Raw genomic sequence first — 24,518 nt, forward strand, 5'->3', positions numbered from 1 at the left:
CCCATGTTCCGTAGCACCTCATGATAGATGTCAAGATACTCTTGAGGATCCTCTGAAGGAGCACCACTGAAGTGAATCGGGAAGAGCTTGGTAAACCTATCCAATCTCTATAAAGCCTCAAAAGACATAACTGACCCATCACCGGTATGTGCCGCAACAACCGACTGAACTACTCCGACTGGATGAGCGGCTGGAGTCTGATACTGGGGAGCCATCTGCTCCGGAGTGTGAGTAGCAGGAGTCTGGGCTCCTCCTCCAGCCTGAGAGACGGCTGGTGCCATAGGAAATGTGCCAGTCTGGGCCACACTCTCCATATGGCCCACCAAACGGACTAAAGCGTCCTGAAGCATTGGGGTGGCAATGAACCCCTCCGGAACCTGAGCTGGTCCGACAGGCACAGCCTGGGCTGGAACCTCCTTATCAAACTCTACCTGGGGCTCTACCGCTGGTGCCGCTGCTCGGGCTCTGGGCTGAGCCCTGCCCCTGCATCGGCCTCTGGCACGGCCTCAGCGTCGACCTCTGCCTCTCGTAGGAGCTGCCACTGGAGGCTCTGGCTGCTGCTCGGTTGAAGATGCGGTACGTGTTCTCGCCATTTGCGAGAGAATAATAGTAGAAGATTTCAATTAGCATTGTGAGAACAAAATCGCATGATAGAGAAGAATAGAGGTAAAATTTGTTCCTAAACTTCATAGCCTCGAGGAGATAAGTACAGATGTCTCTGTACCGATCCCCTAGACTCAACTAAGCTCGCTCTTGAATTATGAAACCTAGCCAACCTAGTGCTCTGATACCAACATGTCACGACCCGAAATTTCCACCGTCGGGACCGTGATGACGCCTAACATTCCACTTGCTAGGCAAGCCGACATTAGAGAATTATTAAGCCAATCCTTATTCAATTCAGTAAAATAAAAGCAAATAAGCTAAAATGGAGTACAGCGAGTGAGGAATAATATAAATACTTCATTAATTACTACCACCCGGATCTGGAGTCACAACTCACGAGCTACTATGATTTACTACAAATAGAGTTTGAAAAGGAAAAATACAATATTTTGAAGCAAGGAAACAATAAGTGATAAAACTAGGAAGAGACTCCAGGGTCTGCGGACGCCAGCAGATCTACCTTGGGTCTCCTGATATCAAATCCAAGCTGCTAAGCCTCACAATCAGCTAGGACCGGTACCAAAATCTACACAAGAAGTACAAAGTGCAGTATCAGTACAACCGACCCCATGTACTGGTAAGTGTCGAGCCTAACCTCGACGAAATAGTGACGAGGATATGACAAGACACCCACATAATAACCTTGTGCAGATAACAATATATGTACAAGAAAACAACAGTAACAACTAAACATGTACTATTGGGAGGGGGAACATACTAAAGGGGCACATGATATAGGAGATACAGCAGAAATGATAACCAGAACAGTCAACATGCTTTCAACCAGTAAAAACAACTAAACACAATGAAGAAATTTGTACGGCATCACCCTTTATGCTTTTACTCTCAGCCTCACAATATAAATCAATAGATACGGTACGACATCACCCTTCGTGCATTAACTCTCATAACGGGGCACGACATCACCCTTTGTACAATAACACTCATAATATGGTACGACATCACCCTTCGTGCATTAACACTCACAACATGGCACGGCATCACCCTTCGTGCATTAACACTCACAATAGGGAACGACATCACCCTTCGTGCATTAGCACTCTCCTTTACCATAATGCAATGAACAGATAACAATAGGGAGATAGAATAACAAGTACAAGCCTTACTTCAACATTTGGTTCCACAATACCAACCTCAAATTTGAAATCAATACTCAATTATCACCAGAAAATCCGTAAATATGATAAGAACGATCAATTTAACAACACTAGTCTAAACATGGATAACATGAATAAAGGAAACTATAATTGCAAGAAACCAAGCCCCCACCTGCATGCTTTAACCCGACTATAATGCATAAGTACTCGTCACCTCACATATACGTTGTTTCCCAACATCTAAACATGTAGCAAATAGACAAACAAGTCCTATCCCCTCAAGTCAGGGTTAGACGCAACACTTACCTTGCTCCAAAGGCCACTCAATGCTCAATTACCGCTTTTCCTCTAGAATTAACCTCCAAACCACTCGTATGTATCCACAAACGACTCAATAATATCAAATATTGTTAAAGAAATCAATTACAATGCATAAATTTAGATTTTTCAAACTTTTTCCCAAAAAGTCAATAATCGACCCCGGTCCCGCTTGGTCAAAACTTGAGATTCGGACCAAAATCCATTCACCCATTCACCCCTGAACCCGATTATATAATTTATTTTGAAATTCGACCTCAATTCGAGGTCTAAATTCCAATTATGCAAAAATCCCTAATTCTACCCAAATCCCCAATTTCTACCATAAAAATCCTAGATTTTAGGTTGAAAACTCATGAAATGTGATGGGTAATTGAAAGAAAGTAGGTTAGAATCACTTACCAATAAATTGGGGAAGAAAATCTTTTAAAAAAATTGCCTCTAGGTCTTCTAGTTTTGAAATGTTTGAAAGAATAGCAAAATCCCGTAATTGGGACTGTTTTATCACCGGGCGTCCGTGTTCATCGCGTTCGCATGAACACTAACGCGTTCGCGAAGAGCGAAGCCTTAATGGCTTACGCAATCGCAGGAGACTCAACACATTCGCGAAGGTATAGCCCGCCTCACCTTCGCGTTCGCGAGACAGGGATCGCGTTCGCGAGACAGGGCTCGCGTTCGCGAGACAGGGCTCGCGTTCGCATAGAGTCACCCCTGATTCCCTTCCCAGCCTGCCTATTGCTACGCATTCGCGTGTGACTATTCGCGTTCGCGTAGAGCAATCCCCACAATGCTCTGCGTTCATGACAGTAGTCTCGCGTTCGCGTAGGAGAAAAACCCACCCGGACCAGTTCACACATCGCGTTTGCGAGAGTGCCTTCGCGAACGCGAATAAGGAAACCATAAGGCGCCTGAAACTGCAGAAAAACCAGAATTCTAAAATCAAATCATCCGGTAGCCTATCCGAAACTCACCCGAGTCCTCGGGGCTCCAAATCAAACATGCACACAAGTCCCAAAACATCATACAAACTCGCTCGCGCGACCGAAACACCAAAATAATGCCTAGAACTACGAATCAGACACCAAATCAAATGAAATTTTTAAGGAAACTTTAAAACTTCTATTTTCACAACCGAACGTCCGAATCACGTCAAATCAACTCTGTTTCTCACAAAATTCGACAGACAAGCCATAAATATTATAGTGGACCTGTACCGGGTTTCGGAACTAAAATACGAACCCGGTATCAACAAAATCAAACATCAGTAAATTCTTAAAATCATTAAACTTTCAACTTTTAATTTTCCATCAAGATTCCATATCTCGAGTTAGGGACCTCGGAATTCGATTCCAGGCACACGCCCAGGTCCCAAATTACGATACGGACATACCGGGACCGTCAAAATACGGATCCGGGTTCGTTTACTCAACACGTTGACCAAAGTCAACTCAAATAGTTTTCAAAGCAAAATTTCATATTTTTCATAGTTTTTAACATAAAAGCTTTCCGGAAACATGTCCGGACCGCGCACGCAACTCGAGGAGGGTAAAAATGAGATTTTTAAGGCTTCGAATTATAAAATTAGGTTTTAAAACATAAGATGACCTATCGGATCATCATACTAATTGCTTCGAAGGCAGAGTTAATTAGTTGGCTTTAAATCTGCTTAAAGATATTGTGTATAATTTTGTAAAAAACCTACTGCCTAAATTTTTTGTGATAAAAATAATTTGTTCATATCCTATTGTATGTATGTTTAGGATACTTCATTTTATATTAGTATGTTATTACTTTTTAACTACTTTTTATTAGTTATAAATATATGATTTTTATCGTCATTAGTCATTGGCCAGTAAGGGATAGCAATTGGGTTATGAATAAGCCATGGATTTTAGAAAAAATATAAAGGGGCATGGGCCTCAAATGAATAGTCTGTTTTGGTGGTGATCAACTAAAGAAGGGGTGAATGACACAGTTATCCATAAAAATAAAATTATTTACCCTTACAAACCCATTTATTTTTCTACCCATCAAACTAATTACATTTTCTATCCATAGTAGTTTTTGTGGGGAATTTTCTCTTTTTTCTCCAATTCTTTTTTATTTCTATGCTTCTTTTCTTTTTTTCTTTTTTTCTTTCTTTTCTCTTTTTCTCTTTTTCTTTTTTCTTGTTTTCTTCTTATTTTTTTTTTCTCTTTTTCTATTCATTTATTTTTTCCCAAATCGTATTATTGTTATTTTTACCATAACTTATCTCACACTCAATTTTGACTCATTTTTTTTTCCTTTTTTTTTCTTGATTTCTTGTTCCTTTTCTAATTTCATTTAACTCTTTTTTTCTTTTATTTTCTTTAGTTCTTGTTCCTTTTCTAATTTCATTTAACTTCTTTTTTTATATTTCTTTTCTCTTCATAATCTAATTTCATTTACTGTTTTCACTATTTTTATTATTTCCTTTTTTATACAATAAAAAAAAACTGATATAGTAAATATTTGTTCACCTTTTTTTAATATAACTAGTATAATACTCCTTTTGTCTTTTTTTTTCTCATTATTTTAATTCAAATATTAAACTGAAATAATTGTTGTTGTCACTTGATCTAATTCACTGAATATCACACTAGCTGTTGAGCACTATAAATTATATAATCAGATTCTACGAATCAACACGTGATTGTCATGCAAACCTTGATCTCCTTCCCTATAAATATCAGTACACACTCTATCATTAGCAGTAACATAACCAGTTATGGAGCAAGAAAACATAATCTACGACCACCAAATCTCCATATATACTAGTTAGAATAGAAATGATAATAAAATATTGGAAAATGCAATAAAAGTATAAGTAGCAAAAAAGACTTCTAGTACCATTTGATACCAATATGATATACATGTATACCAACAGAGTATATGATTGCTCTAGAATATTATTACAATTATCTGCGACTATACTACTATACCAAAATATTAAAGGATGCAATAAAGCATGAGAAAATTACATGCTCGTATTGCAATCTAAATATTCACAAAGCAACTTGCTCATTCCGTATACTAACAGGGTATATAGTTGTATTAGGTCGTTCCAATAATTTTCTATAGCTATAAAAACTATTGCTTAATACACATAATCTATGTCCATTGGCACAAAAACGTTCCAGCACAGCAAATCATGTTCATATAAATAATTTCAGAATAGAATTCACTTAAAAATGTAGCTAAAACAACCAAAAAAATGTTCAAACTACCATATGATCCCAATATGGCATATAACTATACCAACATGGTATACATCTTTACTGGTTAATTTCCGGCAACTATATGACTATACTACTATTACATAACACACATGCATAAAGAGAAAAATAAAAAAATAGTGTACCACATATTAATATAATAAAGTATTTCAAGATATTGTACTATATTACTATTATTAAAATAAAATAAAATAGTGTACCAATTAAATGCAGCTAATACAACCAAAAAATAATTCAACTAGCATATGATACCAATATAGTATATAACTATACTAATATGGTATATAGTTGTAAGGGGTCATTCCAACAACTGCACATAACTATAAAAACTATTACATAATACACAAAATCTATGTCCATAGGTACAAGAAAATCCAAACACAGCAAAACATGATCGTATAAATTATTTCAGAATAGAATTCACTTAAAAATGCAGCTAAAACAACCAAAAAATATTTCAACTACTATATGATACCAATATGACATATAATTATACCAATAGGGTATACAATTCTACTAATTAATTTCAGGCAACTATATATGATAATACTACTATTACATAATACACATACATAAAGAGAAAAATCAAAAAATAGTATACCACATATTAATATAATAATATATTTCAAGATATTGTACTATAATACTATTATATAAAACAAACGCATAAAGAAAAAATCAAAATGATTACATAATACACATGCATAAAGGAAAATTAAAAAAATTCAATATACTGTACTATTCTACTATTACTAAAGAAAAACCAAATAATGTACCAATTAAATGTAGCTAATACAACCAAAAAATATTCCAACTAACATATGATGCCAATACAGTATATAGATATACCAACATGGTATACAATTATATGCAAAGAGTTTAAAAATAATTTTTTTAATTCAATTATTAAACTAAAATAATATCAGTTGTCAATAAAAGTTTCAAAAAAATTTCTAAAAAGACCTAATTGTAAGAGTATACCATTACATTATATAGTATACTATAATAGTATATTATTGGAATGAACTGTATACCAAGATAGTATATAGTATATCATTTTGGTATACATTACAATTTATTTTTCGCCAGTTCAACACAATAAATTATCCACTATTGAATTAACTAAAATGGTACATAATATGTTATTTTGGTATATAGAGGATTGGTTCATTCCTTCAAAAAAATAAATTAGTAGTATATTATTGTAGTTAATTATATACTCTTGAATTAGTTATTGTATACCAATAAAGTATATATTTTGGTATACAGTACAAATCTGTCTTCTTTGATAGTTCAACTCAATTTCAACCCAAAATTTAAAAAAAGGACCCAATGGAAAAGCTTAAAAAGGACCAAATTATAACAATATACTATTATATTATATTGTATACTGTAATAGTATATGTTGGAATGAATTGTATACCAAAATGGTATATTTGTATACTATTTGGGTATACAATACAAATTCGTCTTATTCTGTAGTTCAACTATTTCAACCCAAATTTCTAAAATCTACTATAAGATCTCCACCAAATTGACTAAAACTTTAGCTATAACCTCCAATCAACTTTCCAAACAAACCCATGTAGGATTGGATCAAAACAATTAAAAACTCAAACAAACCAAGTTATGAGTTTCAAGCTTCAAGGTCCTTCAATGGTGGGTTTAAATTTTTGTATAATAAATCTCCGAAAACCAGCATCAAAGGTACAATCTACACATCAAATAACAATAACTAACGAATTTCAACAGTAAAACACTATAAAAAAATCAGATATGGCATTTTGAACTCATTCATATGGAGTTTCAATTTTTTTTTTCAGATTTGAAATTACATCCATTATTTTTATGTGATAATAACTAATAATCAGTTGAAAAGAAGATTATCATGGTGTAGTACTCTTGGCAACGTCGATGGAGGTTTATGATGGTATTTACATGATTGTGGATCTTTCAAATGGGAAGGAAAGATTATCAGATGGTCAAACAAAACTAGGGATGGGTAGGCTGGTAATTAGTTTTAGTTAGAAAGGTATATATTATAATAAGTTTAACAATGGGTAAAGACGGGTAAATACTTAGATTTTAATAGGTAGCTTATGTAGTTTCCTCTTTAAGAAGAGAGTTGGGCCAAATAAATTTCAACAGCCCAACAACTCGAAAATCCAACACCTGCTAATTTTCTTTTAGTAACAAAGTTGGCCCATTTTTAATGAATCAATAGAGTGACCCAATGCCATTATCCAAATCTCCAAAGCAGCCCATTCTTTAAATTGATAAAGGCTGGCCCAAGTTTTAATACCATGGTTGTTCACATAATTACTTTTTAACAGAAAATAAATTCATTATGTAATTAAAATAACTCAATAATTTAATCACCTCAATTAATTAAATTAAATGCTAGAAAACTAGTAGGCGCGCTATAACTTTTTTCAATCGCGGATTCTCTTACGTAGCGCGATAGTAAAATTTAATAAATTTTAAAATTAATTTTCTCAACGACAAATGTAGTAATTTTCTCAAAAGTAAAAGCACTACAAATAATTGATTGTCATGATTTCGGATTCGCTTGCGAGACGCGATTATGATAAATTAATAAATTTTGTCTCGATCACGCATCCGCTTGCGTACTGTGGTTACGATATCTTATTATTCAAAATATCCTTTAATAATCTTAATAATCAAGCAATAAAAGCGGATATTGGAAAAATATGAAAATCAAATAAAAATATAATTTATTCAAAATTAATTCAAGCCAAGTTGTAGTCAATAAAGAGACCGTGCTAGAACTACAAAATTCGGAGAGTGCCTTATACCTTCTTCCCGGTCAACAGAATTCCTTACCCAGTATCTTATTTCCGCAGACCAATAATAAATAGAGTCAACCTTCCTTTGACTAGGGATTCAAATAAACGGTAACTTGGAATACTAAAAAATCAATTCCAAATGGCGACTCTGTAAATAAAATAATCCCTATAAAAAATTATCACTTTAATTGGGAAAAATACTTTAACCCACTACAATACAATATACATATTTAGCGGGGTAAAAAAAGGGTGTGACAACTTCCACTTGACATTTTCTTCAAATGATCTACAGAATAAGCACAACAACTAGCAATAAAAACATTAGTCATGAAAGAATTATAAAAATAATGTTCCTCACTCACTCTCTTGTTTTCTCTTTAATCTTTTTTTTTTCTACTCTTTCTTGGTTCTTTTGACGATCCGAAAGGTCATTTTGAGTACTAGCCATTATTTTTATTTTTTGAGACCTCTATTAGCTCTATTTAGTTTTACTCAATTTGCGTGCACGGTCGGTGTCTTTTTCCGAAAAGATTTTATGTGAAAAATTGAAGAAAACATGATTTTTGGCTTTAAAAATAACTTGAGTTGACTACAGTTAATATTTTATGTAAACGACTATGGATCGGTATTTTGACGATCCGGGTAGGTCCATATCATGATTTTGGACTTAGGCATTTGCCTGAAATTGAATTCAAACCCCCCTAACTTGATTTGACTTGTTTTGTCAAAAACTAGTAACTTGAAGGTTTAAAGATTTTCTAAGTTTGACTGTAGGTTGACTTTATGGTTACCGGATTCGGATTTTTGTTGAGGGACTTAGTATAGGTCCATTTTGCTAATTGAAACTTGTATGCAAAATTTGGTGCAAAACAGAGTTGTTTTGATAGGATTTGGACGCTTGGTTGTGATTTTAGAAGTTCTTGAGTTTTCTTTGACATTTTATACATTTTGACGTCTGATTTATAGTTCTAGGTGTTATTTTGGTATTTTGATCATGCGAGCGAGTTTTAATAATATTATTACACTTGTGTACATGTTTGATTTGGAGCCCGAGGGGCTCGGGTGAGTTTTGGATAGGCTACAAACCATTTTGAACTTAGAAAATTGTTGATTTCAGCTATCTACTAGTGTCTGGTGTTTTGTGATTCGCGATCGTGAAGATACTCTCGCGATCGCAAAGGGAAAATGGGTTTGGGAGGAATTTCTTCTACGCGAACGCGGGTTAATGGTTGCGAACACGAAGTAGAGGGGGGTTTACCCTTCGCGAACGTGGTCGTTCCCACGCAAACGCGTTGGGTTATGGGATTCTGGGGGAGGCACTCTTGTACTCTACGCGAACCGAGCCCTGGCTCGCGAACGCGAAGGCCAGGGGGTGAAGCTTTCGCGAACACGTAGTCGTTTTTGGCCGTTGTGCATTGCGATCGCATCAAGTGCTTCGCCAACGCTAAGAACACCTGACGCCAAGTGTTATAAACTTTAAAAAAAGGGATTTGAGTCATTTTTTACCATTTTCAAGTTTGAGCTCGGCCTAGAGGCGATTTTGAAGAGATTTTTCATCCCAACTTCATTGGTTAGTAGATTTTAACTTGTTTCATTATATTTCCATAAACACCCATTGATTTTAACCTTTAATCTAAGTTTTTTTATGGTAGAAATTAGCGATTTAGGTAGAAATTGTGAATTTTGAGAAATTGAGATTTAGACCTTAAATTGAGGTCGGATTTCGAAACTAATTTCTGATTCGGGGGTGAATGGGTAATTGAGTTTTGGTCTGAATCTCGAATTTTGACCAAGCAGGCCCCCCCGAGTTGACTTTTGTTGATCTTTTCCAAAATCATTAAAGATTGAATCTTTTTCACCTATTGGTAGTTTATAAAGTCTATTTTGAATTATTTGAACTATATTTGGCTAGATTTGATTAGTTTGGAGGATAATTCTAGAGGAAAAGCTGCGGTTGGGCATTGATTTAGTTGCAGAGTGAGGTAAGTGTCGTGGTTAACCTTGACTTGAGTAATTAGGATTTGTTGATCTATTTGTTACGTGTATTATGTGCGGGAATGATGTATATGTGAGGTGACGAGTATATATACGTTGTTGTTGGGTTAAATCATGCGGGTGACAGATGTTTCTTTGTATTATATAGTTTCATTAGGTATGTTCTCTATGCTTAGGTTAGATTATTACTTTTAGTTATTCACTTCGTATTTATTGTTTATTTTGAAGATGTTGGGAATATTGAAAGTTGAGTTTGTTATCATGGCGTTATAATTGAAGTGAAATTGTTTCCCGCCTTGTATTTACTATTTGGATTTGTATCGTTGCTTGGTGAGGAAGGGTGAAAAGCACGAAGGGTGTTGTCGTGCCTTATTTGCATTCATTATCATATATTGAGAGGATGTGAGGAGTTAAATCATGAAGGGTGATGCCGTTCATGAGAGTAAAAGCATGAAGGGTGATGCCATACTATTTCATTTATGATATTACATGGTGAGGACGAGAGTAAAACCACGGAGGGTGATGCCGTGCCATCTTTATTTCATTGCCTTATTTGATTTCCGAATTGGTGCTTTACTTGGTTACATTGTTGCGTATTTCGGAAGATGTTATTTGGTGATCTTGTCCTTTCTGTTCTTATGATATTTTTCCCTTTCGCATGTCCCTTCCCAGTTAATATTTTACCGTTTTACTTGTTTTTTGTTGCTTTATATATATATATATATATATATATATATATATATATATATATAGGATTTTATGTAGGTGTCTTGTCATAGCATCGTCACTATCTCGTCGAGGTTAGGGTCGACACTTACGGAGTACATTGCGATGGTTGTACACAAGCTACACTTCTGCACTTCTTGTGCAGATATTGGTATTGGTCCCAGTGGTGTTTAGAGGTGTGTCTGCTCGGATCATATTTGCTTCGAGGAATTAAGGTAGAGCTACTAGCGTTCGCAGACCTTGAATTTCCCTTCCATTTCCTATCTTTACTGTTTATCTCATTCGAATAGTTATATTTATTTCAAACTATACTTATAGACTTCTAGTTGCTCATGTACTGGTGACACCAGATATCTGGGACAGAGTTAGACCGTGTTATGTTATGGGCTTATTTCATGTATTTCGACTTTACTCATCGTTCTTGTTATTATTCTGTTTTGAACTGTTTAATTATTAAATTGGTTAGCTAATGTTGGCTTGCCTAGAAAGTGGACGTTAAGCGCTATCACGATCCCGAGGGTGGGATTCCGGGTCGTGACAAGTTGGTATCAAAGCACTAGGTTTCCTAAGTCTCACGAGTCATGAGAAAGCTTAGTAGAGTCTGGAAGATCGGTACGGAGACGTCTGTACTTATCTTCCAGAGGCTATGGAGTTTAGGAAAAAAAATCACTTTTTTCCTTCTCTATCGTCTGATTTTATTCTATCATTGATGATTGAACCATTCTATTCTTGTTCTATTGAAGATGGCGAGAACACGCACAATATCTATAGTTAGGCAGGAGCCGGAGCCCCTTGTTACAGCCACTACCCAGAGGCAGAGCTCAGCCTAGAGCTCGTGCAGCAGCACCCACTGTGGAGCCTCATATTGATCATGAGTAGGAAGTCCCAGCTCAAACCGCACCAGTCAGACCCACTCATGTCCTAGAGGGATTCATAGCCACTCTCATGTTTTAGGACGCTCTAGTCCGCTCGGTGGGCCTTTTGGAGAGTGTGGCCCAGACCAGTGCATTTCCGGTGGCACCAGCTGTCGCTCAGGCTGGGGGAGGAGCATATACTCCCGCTACTCAGACTCCGGAACAGATGACTCCCATCTATCAGACTCCAACAGTTCCGCCAGTTAGAGTAGTTCAGCCTATTATTAGTACACAAACCTGGGAGAGGCCCGCGATGTATTCAGAGGGATTGATGAGGTTGGATAAGTTCACAAAGCTCTTCCCTATTCACTTCAGTGGTGAACCTTCTAAGGATCCACATGATTATTTGTACCATTGCTACAAGGTGTTGAGCAACATGGATATTGTTGAGTCCAATAGAGTAGACTTTGCAGTGTTTCAGATCACCTGTTCGGCTAAGAGATAGTGGCAGGATCATGTGTGGAGCTGACTACCTGGTTCAGCGCCACATACTTGGGATCAATTTTCACAGTTGTTTCTGGAGAGGTTTATTCCTTTCACTTTGAGAGAGGAGTACCGCAGGCAGTTTGAGCGCCTTCAGTAGGGTAGCATGACTTTTACCTAGTATAAGACCCGATTTGTGGACCTAGCTCGCCATATAGTTATCTTACTCCCTACTGAGAGGGAGAGAGTGAGGAGATTCATTGATGGATTTACTTTCAGTGTTAGGCTACAGATGGCCAAGGAGACCGGAGATGATATTTCTTTTCAGAGGGCCGTGGAGATTGCTAGAGGGATCAAGATGGTTTCGTGATCAGGATAGGGGCGGTATCTGAGAAGAGGCCTCGTCAGTTTGGTGGTTTCAGTAGTGCCTTGTCTGGAGGTAGTGGTTCATTTGGTAGAGGCTATCCTTCTAGGCCGATTCAGTCAGCGCTTTAGGCATCTCATGGTGCTTTGGATAGCCATGGTTCTTATGGGTCTCATCCAGAGCAGCTAGCCTACAACACACATTCAGCTCCTATTAGCGCACCTACAATCCAGAGTTATCAGGCTGGTTATTCAGGTCGACAGGGTCAGTTCCAGAGTTAGCAGTCACAACAGTTAAGGGCTTGTTATACTTGTGGATATCTGAGGCATGTTGTGAGATTTTGCCCTAGGTCACAGGGCGACATGACACAACAGGGTTCTCGTACCATGGTTGTGGCACCGGTTGCTCCACCGCCCGCTCACCCACATAGAGGCGGGGGTCAGGCTGCTAGAGTTAGAGGTCAGGTCATTAGAGGTGGAGGTGAGGCCATCAAGCTAGAGGTCGTCCGATAGGCAGAGATCAGCGTGGTGGGGCCCATCCCAATTTTTATGCATTTTTAGCTAGACCCGAGGTAGAATCATCTGACGTCGTCTTCACAGGTATTGTTCCAGTTTGCCATAGATATGCTTTAGTTCTATTTGATCCTGGCTCTACTTATTCCTACATGTCATCCTATTTTGCTTCATATCTAGTTTTGCCTCGTGATTCTTTGAGTGCTCATGTATATATGTCCACACCTGTGGGAGATTCTATTATTGTAGATCGTGTTTATCGCTTGTGTGTGGTTTCTATCAGAAGCCTTGAGACTTGTGTAGATCTCCTACTTTTTGATATGGTGAACTTTGATGCTATTTTGGGCATGAATTAGCTGTCACCTTATCACGCTATTTTGGACTGTCACACCAAGACAGTAACTTTAGCCATGCTGGGGTTGGATCGATTAGAGTAGAGAGGGACTCCTGGGCATTCTACTAGCAGGGTTATTTTTATGTAAAGTCTTGACATATGGTCGAAAAGGGATGTTTAGCATATTTGACCTATATCTGTGATCCTAGTGCGAAGGTTCCTTCCATGGATTCAGTACCAGTTGTGCGCGAGTTTCCAGAGGTGTTTCTTGCAGATTTTTCTGGATGCCACCCGACAGAGATATCGACTTCTGTATTGACTTGGGCCCGGGCACTCAATCTATTTCTATTCCACCATACAGTGTGGCCCCAGCTGAGTTGAAGGAACTAAAGGAGCAGCTACAAGATTTGCTTGATAAGAGATTCATTAGACCTAGTATCTCGCCTTGGGGTGCACCAGTGTTATTTGTAAAGAAGAAGGATGGGTCGATGAGGATGTGCATAAACTATCGGCAGTTGAACAAAGTCACTATCAAGAACAAGTATTCGTTGCCGAGGATTGATGACTTATTTGATCAGCTTCAGGGTGCCAAAGTATTTTAGAAGATTGATTTGAGATATGGCTACCATTAGTTGAATATTAGGCCATCGGATGTCCCTAAGACAGCTTTTCGGACTCGATATGTTCATTATGAGTTCCTAGGGATGTCATTTGACTTGTAAAAATGCCCCAGCAATATTTATGTATTTGATGAACCAGGTATTCAAGCCCTATTTGGATTCTTTAGTGATCGTCTTCATTGATGATATTTGTTTTACTCCCACAGTTGAGAGGAACATGAGCATCATCTTCGGGTTGTACTTCAGACCTTGAGAGATAGTCAGTTATATGCCAAGTTTTCAAAGTGAGAGTTTTGGTTGGATCTTTTTGGGGCATGTGGTATCTTCCGAGGGAATTAAAGTGGATCCTAAGAAGATTAAGGCAGTTCAGAATTGGCCTGGACCTACTTTAGCTACAGAGATTCGGAGCTTCCTAGGTTTGGCGAGTTATTATCGCCGGTTCGTGGAGGGATTTTCATCAATCGTAACCCCATTCACTTGATTGACCCAAAAGGGTGCCCCATTCAAGTAGTCTGATGAGTGTGAGTTGAGCTTTCAGAAGCTCAAGACTGCTTTGTCTACAAGTCCACAGTTGGTGTTGCCTACTGGTTCAGGGTCTTACACTGTGTGTTGTGATGCATCACGTATTGGACTTGGCGTAGTGTTGATGCAAGACGGTAAGGTGATTGCCTACGCGTCTCGACAGTTGAAGGTTCATGAGAAGAATTACCTTGTTCATGACTTAGAGTTGGCAGTTATTGTTCTTGCATTGAAGATTTGGAGGCATTATCTCTATGGCGTGTCGTGTGAGGCTTTCACAGATCATCGGAGCCTGCAGCACTTGTTTAAGCAAAAGGATCTAAATTTGAGGTAGTGGAGGTGGTTAGAGCTGTTAAAATTCTATGATATCACCATTTTGTACCATCCCGGGAAGGCCAATGTGGTAGCCGATGCCTTGAGTAGAAAGGCTATGAGTATGGGTAGCCTTGCATATATTCCAATTGGTGAGAGACCGCTAGCATCAAATGTTCAGGTTTTGGCCAATTAGTTCATAAGGTTAGATATTTCGGAGTCTAGCCGGGTTCTTGCTTGCATGATTTCTCGGTCTTCTTTGCATGAGCGCATCAGAGATCGTCAGTATGACGACCCTTATTTGCTTGTCCTTAAGGACACGATGCAGCATGGTGATGGGTTGTTGCGATGCAGGGTCGGATTTGTGTGCCCAATGTGGATGGGCTGTGTGAGTTGATTCTTGAAGAGGCCCATAGTGCGTGGTATTTCATTTATCTGGGTGCCGCCAAAATGTAGCAGGATTTGAGACAACACTATTATTGGAGAAGAATGAAGAAAGATATAGTGGGGTATGTGGCTCGGTGTTTGAATTATCAGTAGGTTAAATATGAGCATCAAAGTCCTGGCGATTTACTTCAGAGACTTGAGATTCCCGAGTGGAAGTGGGAGCGTGTTACCATGGATTTCGTTATTGGGCTCCTACGAACTTTGAAGAAATTTTACGTAGTATGGGTCATTTTGGATAGGTTGACCAAGTTGGCGCATTTCATTCTGGTGGCAGTTACCTATTCTTCGGAGTAGCTGGCTCAAATTTATATCTGGGAGATTGTTCGTCTTCACCGCGTGCTAGTATCTATTATCTCTGATCGAGGCACACAATTCACTTCACATTTCTGAAGAGCTGTGCAACGGGATTTAAGTACGCGAGTTGAGTACAACATTTCACCTCCAGACGGATGGGCAGTCCAAACACACCATTCAGATCCCGGAGGACATGTTACGCGCCTGTGTTATGGATTTTGGGGATTCTTGGGATCCATTCTTATCGCTTGCGGAGTTTTCCTATAACAACAACTACCAATAAAGTTTTCAGATGGCTCCTTATGGGGCCTTTTATGGGAGGAGATGACGTTCTCCAGTTGGTTGGTTTGAGCCGGGAGAGGCTAGGTTGTTGGGCACTGATTTCATTCGGGATGCCTTGGACAAGTCAAGCTGATTTAGGATCGAATTCGTATAGCCCGGTCTAGGCAGAAGATTTACGCTGATCGGAGGGCTCGTGATGTAGCATTCATAGTGGGAGAGAGGGTTTTGCTATGAGTTGGTGAGGTGGCCCATAGACTTGCATTGCCACCCAGCTTATCTGCAGTTCACTCGGTATCCCATGTTTTTATGATCCGAAAGTATCATGGTGATCCGTCCCATGTATTAGATTCCATCTTAGTCCAATTAGACAAGGATTTGACTTATGAGGAGGAGTCGGTGGCTATTCTAGCACGGTAGGTCCGGAAGTTGAGGTCTAAGAGTTACCCTTATGTTAGAGTGCAGTGGAGAGGTCAGCCGATCGAGGCATCTACGTGAGAGTCCTAGTCCGATATGCGGAGTAGATACCCACAGCTTTTTACTAGCCCAGGTACCTATCCATGTCCGCTCGAGGACGAACGTTACTTTTAGAGGTAGAGAATATGATGACCCGATAGATCATTTTGAGTACTAGCCCTTATTTGAGTGTTCTGAGACATCTATTAGCTTTATTTAGTGTTTCTCGATTTACATGCACAATCCATATCTTTTTCCGGAAAGATTTTATGTAAAACTTTGAAGAAAATATGATTTTTGGATTTAAAAGTAATTTGAGTTGACTACGGTCAACATTTTGTGTAAACAATTCCGAATTGGTAGTTTGATGATCCCAGTGGGTCCGTATCATAATTTTGTACTTGGGCATATGCCTGAAATTCAATTCGGTACTACCTAACTTGATTTAACTTGTTTTGTCGAAAACTAGTAATTTGAAGGTTTAAAGATTTTTTTCCGGTTTGGCCGTAGGTTGACTTTATGGCTACCGGGTTCGGATTTTGGTTCCGGGACTTGGTATATGTCCATTTTGCTAATTGAAACCTGTCTATAAAATTTGGTGCAAAACGGAATTGGTTTGATAGGATTCGAATGCTTGGTTGTGATTTTAGAAGTTCTTGAGTTTTCTTTGACATTTCATGTATTTTGACATCTGATTCAAAGCTCTAGCTATTAGTTTGGTGTTTTGATCATGTGAGAGAGTTCGTATGATGTTATTACACTTGTGTGCATATTTGATTTGGAGCCCGAGGGGCTCGGGTGAGTTTGGGATAGGCTACATACTATTTTGAACTTAGAAAATTTCTAGTTTCAGCTGTCTACTAGTGTCTGGTGTTTTGTGCTTCGCGATCGCGAAGGGCAAATGGGGCTGGGGAGGGATTTCGTCTACGCGAATGCGAGGTCATGATCGCGAACGCAAAGTAACAGGGGGTTTACCCTTTGCGAACACGGCCATGCCCTAGAGGGGGAGGCTAGGCCAGATGTTATGCTCTTCCTACTAGGATGGAGGTGGTTGCATCCGACTCATTTATCACAGGTATTGTTTCGATTTGTCGTAGAGATGTATCAGTCTTATTTGATCTAGGCTCTACTTATTCCTATGTATCATCTTACTTTGCTCCATATTTGGGTACATCCCGTGATTCCTCGAGTTCTCCTATCTATGTGTCCACGCCAGTGGGAGATTCTATTATTACTGACTATGTGTATCAGTCGTGTTTAGTTGTTCTTGGTGGTTTTGAGATAAGAGCTGACCTATTGTTGCTCAGTATGGTAGATTTTGATGTTATTTTGGGCATGGACTGGTTGTTGCCCTATCATGCTATTCTTGATTATCATGCCAAGACGGTGACATTGGCTATGCCAGGTTTGCCGCAGTTGGTGTGGAGGGGTAGCTTGGATTATGTTCCTAGCAGGGTGGTGTCTTTCTTAAGGCACATTGGATGGTTGAGAAAGGGTGTGAGGCATATCTAGCCTTCGTGAGAGATGTCAGTGTTGATTCTCCTACCGTTGAGTCAGTTCTGGTAGATAGAGATTATCCATATGTATATCTGGCGGATCTTCCGGGCATACCGCCCGACAGGGATATCGATTTTGGTATTGATTTTTTACCGGGAACTCAGCCCATTTCTATTCCACCATATCGTATGGCCCCAGCAGAGTTGAAGGAGTTAAAGGAGCAGTTGCAAGAGTTGCTTGAGAAGGGCTTCATTTGGCCTAGTGTGTCACCTTGGGGTGCTTCGGTCTTGTTTGTAAATAAGAAGGATGGTTCTATGCGCATGTGTATTGATTACCGACAGTTGAACAAGGTTACAGTGAAGAACATGTATCCATTGCCACATATTGATGACCTATTTGATTAGTTACAGGGTGCCAGAGTGTTCTTAAAGATTGATTGGCTGTCAGGCTATCATCAACTGAAGATTCGGGAGCCGGATATTCCGAAGACTGTCTTCAGGACTCGGTATGGTCATTAAGAGTTCCTTGTGATGTCATTTGGGCTGACCAATGCCCCAGCAACATTCATGCACTTGATGAACAATGTATTCCAGCCCTATCTTGACTCATTCGTCATTATGTTTATAGATGACATCTTGGTGTACTCCCAGAGCTGGGAGGACCATGAGCAGCACCTGAGGACCGTGCTCCAGACCTAGAGAGAAAAGAAGTTGTATGCAAAATATTCAAAGTGCGAATTCTGGTTGGATTCAGTGGCATTTTTGGGTCATGTAGTGTCGAGTGAGGGGATCAAGGTAGATCCGAAAAAGATTGAAGTAGTGAAAACTTGACCCAGACCGTGTTCAGCTACTGAGATCCGGAGTTTTCTTGGTTTGGTAGGGTATTACCGTTAATTCATAGAGGGTTTCTCATCTATTGCTGCACCTATAGAAGGGTGCTCCTTTCAGGTGGACCGAGGAGTGTGAGGAGAGCTTTCAAAATCTCAAGACTACTTGTTGGTATTGCCTACGGGCTCAGGGTCTTACACTGTGTATTGCGATGTGTCACGTGTTGTCCTCGGTGCGGTGTTGATGCAAGACGGTAGGGTGATTGCCTACGCTTCTAGACAGTTGAAGGTACATGAGAATAACTATCCTATCCACGACCTTGAGTTAGCAGCTATTGTTCATGCCTTGAAGATTTGGCGGCACTATTTGTACGGTATCCCTTGTGAGGTCTATACCGACCACCGGAGTCTACAACATTTGTTCAAATAGAAGGATCTTAACTTGCGATAGCGGAGATGGTTAGTGTTGCTTAAGGACTATGATATTACCATTCTGTATCATCCCTGGAAGGCCAATATGGTGGTCAATGCCTTGAGTCGTACGGAGGAGAGCTTAGGCAGTTTAGCATATCTACCGCTAGTAGACAGGCCATTAGCATTGGATGTTCAGGCCTTGGCCAACCAGTTTGTTAGATTGGATGTTTCGGAGCCGAGTCGAGTTTTGGGGATCACTACAAGAATATTGACTTTTAACAACCATTTCTTAACGAAGGGACATGAGTCCGGTCGTTATAAATATACTTTTGGCTACCAAAATGTTTTTCTGTCGTTAAATCACTATTTTTACTTCAGCAATAACAGGAGAATAATATTCGGTCGCTAAATAGTATAATATACCTTCGTTAATACTAAAACAAAATTAAACCCAAAAAGAATGCATGTTTCCCTTAATATTTTCCTGCCCACCCCTCTAAATAAATAAATAATAAAGAAAAAAAAGCCTCGACTCAAACAGAACTACTTAGCAATAGAAACTGCCAAGACTTCATCTCGCAGACTCAAAATTCTCATTCTCTAAGGCGTATATTTGTTTGAAATTTGTGGATACATTGTAGTGCTTGGTGACATACTTTTTCTACTTTCAGTTTTTTGTAATTTGATATTCTCTCATGCTTTCTCTTTATTTCTTATGTGTAGAATCTTTAAAATAAGCTTCAAAATTTTACTGGGCAACATAGGAATAAGCTCAAGATTCTGTCGCCACAAGTTAAGAAACGTAGAGATATTCTAAGAGAGCTTCAGGTGCGTTCTTGGTTCAATTTCGAACTTCGTCTCTGTTCTTCTTGCCTTTCTTCTGATGTTTAATTTGTGAAGATTCATCTGTCATGGTTATATTAAATTGGTGAAGGATTGTTGTGATAACTTAGCCCTAATTGTTTTGGGATCTATTGGAGATTGTACTTTTATAATTGTCTATGGAATTGCTCACCAGCTGTTCGACTAATTTCCTGAATGAATATTGGAGCCTTAGAATTAGCATCTTTCATCCCCACTGCTAAATAAACTCCAAGAACTTTTTTCAGTCAATAGATTTTGCAATACGTGTTTTAATTTTCAGTAATACATATTTGAATAAAGAAATATAATATCTTTTAAAAAATTTGATTAACTACAAAATATTGTACCATATAGCAGCATAATTGCCTTGTAGAGGCAACATAAAAAAATGATAGATACCAGAAAAGTAGAGTAACATGAGCACTGAAAAGGGAAATAACAATGGAATATAACAGTGAAAGATCCTAAGATCCACCTTCTTAGAAATAGTCAAATACTATAGCATTTGAAATACTACCACAGTTAGCCAATTTCAATAAGTAATAATTTTTGAGCTAGAAAACTAACACCTTGAAAAGTTTCTACGAAAGCTAAATAAGGTAAGAGCACAACAAGTAATAGCCAAATAATAAGATGCAACTGCAATGCAAGCTTTACATTCATTTTAAGACTCTAGTAATCATGGTTAGTCTATTTTTCAGTGGATGTCTTCTTATAAGAAAGTACAGTGAGCAAATCAAACATAGTTAGCAACAAAAAGAATAGTTATAGGGATCATCAAATCGAAAAAGCTTTAGTCGTCATGAGCATGTTGCAAATAATTTTTTGTTAATTCCTTTTAATTGGGATTATTTTTCGACTTTCTTCTAATTCTAGAGGTGTTGGAAAATACATTTTGAGGTTGATAAAAGGGTTTTTTGAAGCTGCTGATTGTGGTACTTCATTATCTGAGGAGACTAATGACCAGTGAGAAAGGACAATCTTAAATTTATTTTTTGAATATATTTTATTCTGCTTTTATCATTGAATGACCATTGCACTACTTAGAGGAAGGTATAGTGTTTATACTATTACCCTGCTCTCAGGGTAATAGTATCTTGGCAGATTCTGCCTCTGAGCAGATTGAATTTATTGCTCTTTCGCAAAGGACAGAAGACCCAAAGTATCAACAGAAGGTATGTGACAATAGAATTTCTCAAAAACTATAACTTCTTGATAGCTACTAGTAAATAAAACTACAGTTTTAAATTTTGGCATGGCAGACAATTGATTAAGTTACACTTACTTGAAATCAATGTTCTAGTGACCGAATGGCATATGTTCCTATTTCAGGTGGAGATTGTTATCTTAGAACTTAATAGAACTTTTTCAGATGATGGTTTGCTTCCAATACACATTAATCCGGAGAGAGGGATTAATGCCTTCCACTGTTTATGGTCATTTTCGAATATGTAGATCAAATAGAACTTTTTACATTCAGTTTAAATATAAAAGAATACCTGAAAGTTTAAAATTTGACTGGGAAATGCTCGACTCTTTTTATGTACTAGTTATGGTATCCATTAAAATATTAGCTAGTTATGGTTAGTCTTCATTTCGATCTTTCTTCTGGTTCAATATTCATTGTTCCTGAAATACTCTTGTCTGATAAATTGTAATTGCTTTCTGTGGGAAGTTTCAGTCAATTTAGTTCTCTTTTCGAATATATAGATGATTCCTATAAAATTGTGCTTGCTTTCTTTGTGGTCAATCTTTATTTTGTGGGAAAGTAAAAAGGAAGAAAAAGTAGAAGCTTATAGGAGTATTTTTTATTAGACTGATAAGAATTTATTATTTTAACAGATAAAAAAACTGAAGTCTGAAGAACCTGTCCTTGAAAAAAGTGCAGAGTAAGTAGCAACTGAAAATGCTAAAGAACAAGTTGAACCAGAAGAGGAGCCTATTTTCTCTTTTGTTAGGAGTTATTTAACAGATATTTCATTTGTAATGCTACAATCTATTTTCTGTTTTGTTAGGAGTTGACAAGTTTATTGTCCATTTTGGATAGGTATATTTTTGGTAGTGTTTTGCTTTTGTTCCTTGTAATTAACTGTGAAATTTATAGGAATATTGATTATTTCTTATGTTTCTGGAGCAACTGTGTGTATATAGGTTTTTATTATATCATTATAGTAATAGTTAATAGAAAATTAACGAATGTAAAAGCCTGTTACTAAAAGCACTAACATTAGTTGGATTTGTTGTCATCATTATAGGTTTTTAACGATCAGAAAAATAATTAACGAAGGGAAAATTCAGTCGCTAAAAATAAGCTATGACGACGGGAGTTTTTGTTATCGCTAAAGGATCTTTAATGACCGGTTTGAGATCTGGTCGTGAACTTTTAACGTCGGACTTTTAACGACCGGTGACGACCAGTTTTTTTCCGGTTGCTATTGACTAATAGCGACCGATTTAGGACTTTTAACGACCGAATTTTCTTTCGTTAAAGGCTTTTTTTTCTTGTAGTGGATGACAGTGTGTTACGGTTCAGCACGGCGATGCCAAGGAGGTCATTATTGTGGATGACAGTGTGTTACGAATGTAGGGCAAGCTATGTGTGCCCAATATAGATGGTTTGCATGAGTTGACTTTTTAAGAGGCCCACAGTTCGTGTTACTCCATTCATCCGGGTGACGCTTAGATGTATCAGGACTTGAGGTAGCACTATTGGTGGATGAGGATGAAGAAAGACATAGTGGAGTATGTAGCTTGGTGCCTAAATTGTCAGCATGTGAAGTATGAGCATCAGCGGCCAGGTAGATTGCTTCAGTGGCTAGAGATTCCAGAGTGGAAATGGGAGCGGGTTACTATGGATTTTGTTGTTGGGAACCCACGGACTCAGAGGAAGTTCGATGCAATATGGGTGATTGTGGATAGGTTGACCAAGTTAGCTCATTTCATTCCAGTGGTGACTACTTATTCTTTAGAGCAGCTGGCTCAGATCTATATTCGCGAGATAGTCAGACTTCACGGCGTGCGGGTATCCATCATCTCTGATCGGGGTATGCAGTTTACATCGCGGTTCTGGAGGGTCGTTAGTGTAAGTTGGGAACATGGGTTGAGTTGAGTATAACATTTTACCCTGAGACGGACGGACAGTCCGAGCGCACTATTCAGATATTGGAGGATATTCTTCGTGCCTGTGTGATGGAATTTGGGGTTCTTGGGACCATTTCTTTCCGCTTGTGGAGTTTCCTACAACAACAGCTACCAGTCTAGAATTTAGATGGCTCCACATGAGGCCTTGTATGGGAGACAGTGTCGGTCTCCGGTGGGTTGGTTTGAGCTGGGTGAGGCTAGGCTATTGGGTACAGACTTGGTTTAGGATGCTTTGGAAAAGGTTAAATTGATTCAAGATCGGCTTCGCACAGCCCAATCTACACATAAAAGTTATGCGGATCGGGAGGTTTGCGATGTTGCATTCATGGTTGGGGAGCGGGTCTTGCTCCGGATTTCGCCCATCAAGGGTGTTATGAGGTTCGGAAAGAAGGGCAAGTTGAGCCCTAGGTATATCGGACCATTTGAGATTCTTGAGAGAATTGGAGATGTGGCCTACAGGCTTGCACAACCACCTAGTCTAGCTGCAGTTCATCAAGTATTCTATGTTTATATGCTCCAGACGTATCACAGCGATCCGTATCATGTGTTGAATTTCAGCTCAGCCTAGTTGGACAAGGATTTGTCTTATATTGAGCAGCCGGTGGCCATTTTGGACAAGCAGGTCTGAAAGTTGAGGTCGAAGAACACTGCTTCAGTAAAGGTTCAGTGGAGGGGTCAACCAGTCAAGGAGGCGACTTGGGAGACCGAGCATGATATGCATAGCCGTTACCCTCATTTTTTCACCACTTCAGGTATGTCTCTATACTCGTTCGAGGATGAATGTTTGTTTTAAGAGGGGGATGATATAACGATCCGGCCGGTAGTTTTGAGTATTTTAGCCCCGATGCCCTAATTATTGCCTCCTCTATCTTGTAATATGGTTATGTGTTTTGCCGGGGGTGTTTGGTTTTGGTTTCGGGCGAGTTTTGGAGTAGAATGGGACATATAGTCCCTAGGTTGGAGCTTTAAGTTGAAAGAGTTGACCGTAATTTAAATTTTATGTAGACGATTCGGGAATGGAGTTTTGAAGGTTCCAATAGCTCCGTATGGTGATTTTGGACTTAGGAGCGTGTCTAGATATCGATTTGGAGGTCCTTAGGTCAATTCAGCGTGAATTGGTGAAAGTTAGAAAATTTAAGGTTTGAAAGATTGAAAAGTTTGATCGGGAGTTGATTTTTTGATATCGGGGTCGGATCCCAATTCCGTAAGTTGGAATAGGTCCGTCATGTCATTTATGACTTGTGTGTAATGTTTGAAGTCAATCGATGTTGTTTTATATGATTTTTTTCCTTAAGTATGTCCATTATGTATTTTTGAACTTGTTGGTATATTCAGACGGGGTCCCGGGGGCCCCGGGTATGATTTAGATTGAATCCAGATCAATTTTGGACTTAGCCTCATTGCTTAAGTCCCAG

At 38.6% G+C, this 24,518-nt stretch overlaps 1 long non-coding RNA gene across 2 annotated transcripts; it reads left to right on the top strand.

Annotated features, from left to right (window-relative positions):
* Nucleotides 1–19,560: 19,560 nt before the first annotated feature.
* LOC107787307 (uncharacterized) lies at nt 19,561–22,082 on the top strand. Of its 2 annotated transcripts, none has more exons than XR_001648365.2 (2): nt 19,561–21,137; nt 21,295–22,082. It is a non-coding gene; the product is annotated as an uncharacterized LOC107787307 (long non-coding RNA). The 2 variants fall into 2 exon arrangements; XR_001648366.2 differs by having other exon boundaries at nt 21,805–22,082.
* Nucleotides 22,083–24,518: the final 2,436 nt, after the last annotated feature.

Source organism: Nicotiana tabacum, chromosome 2 (genome assembly GCF_000715075.1).
Source record: "Nicotiana tabacum cultivar K326 chromosome 2, ASM71507v2, whole genome shotgun sequence".
Classification (NCBI taxonomy): Eukaryota; Viridiplantae; Streptophyta; class Magnoliopsida; order Solanales; family Solanaceae; genus Nicotiana; species Nicotiana tabacum.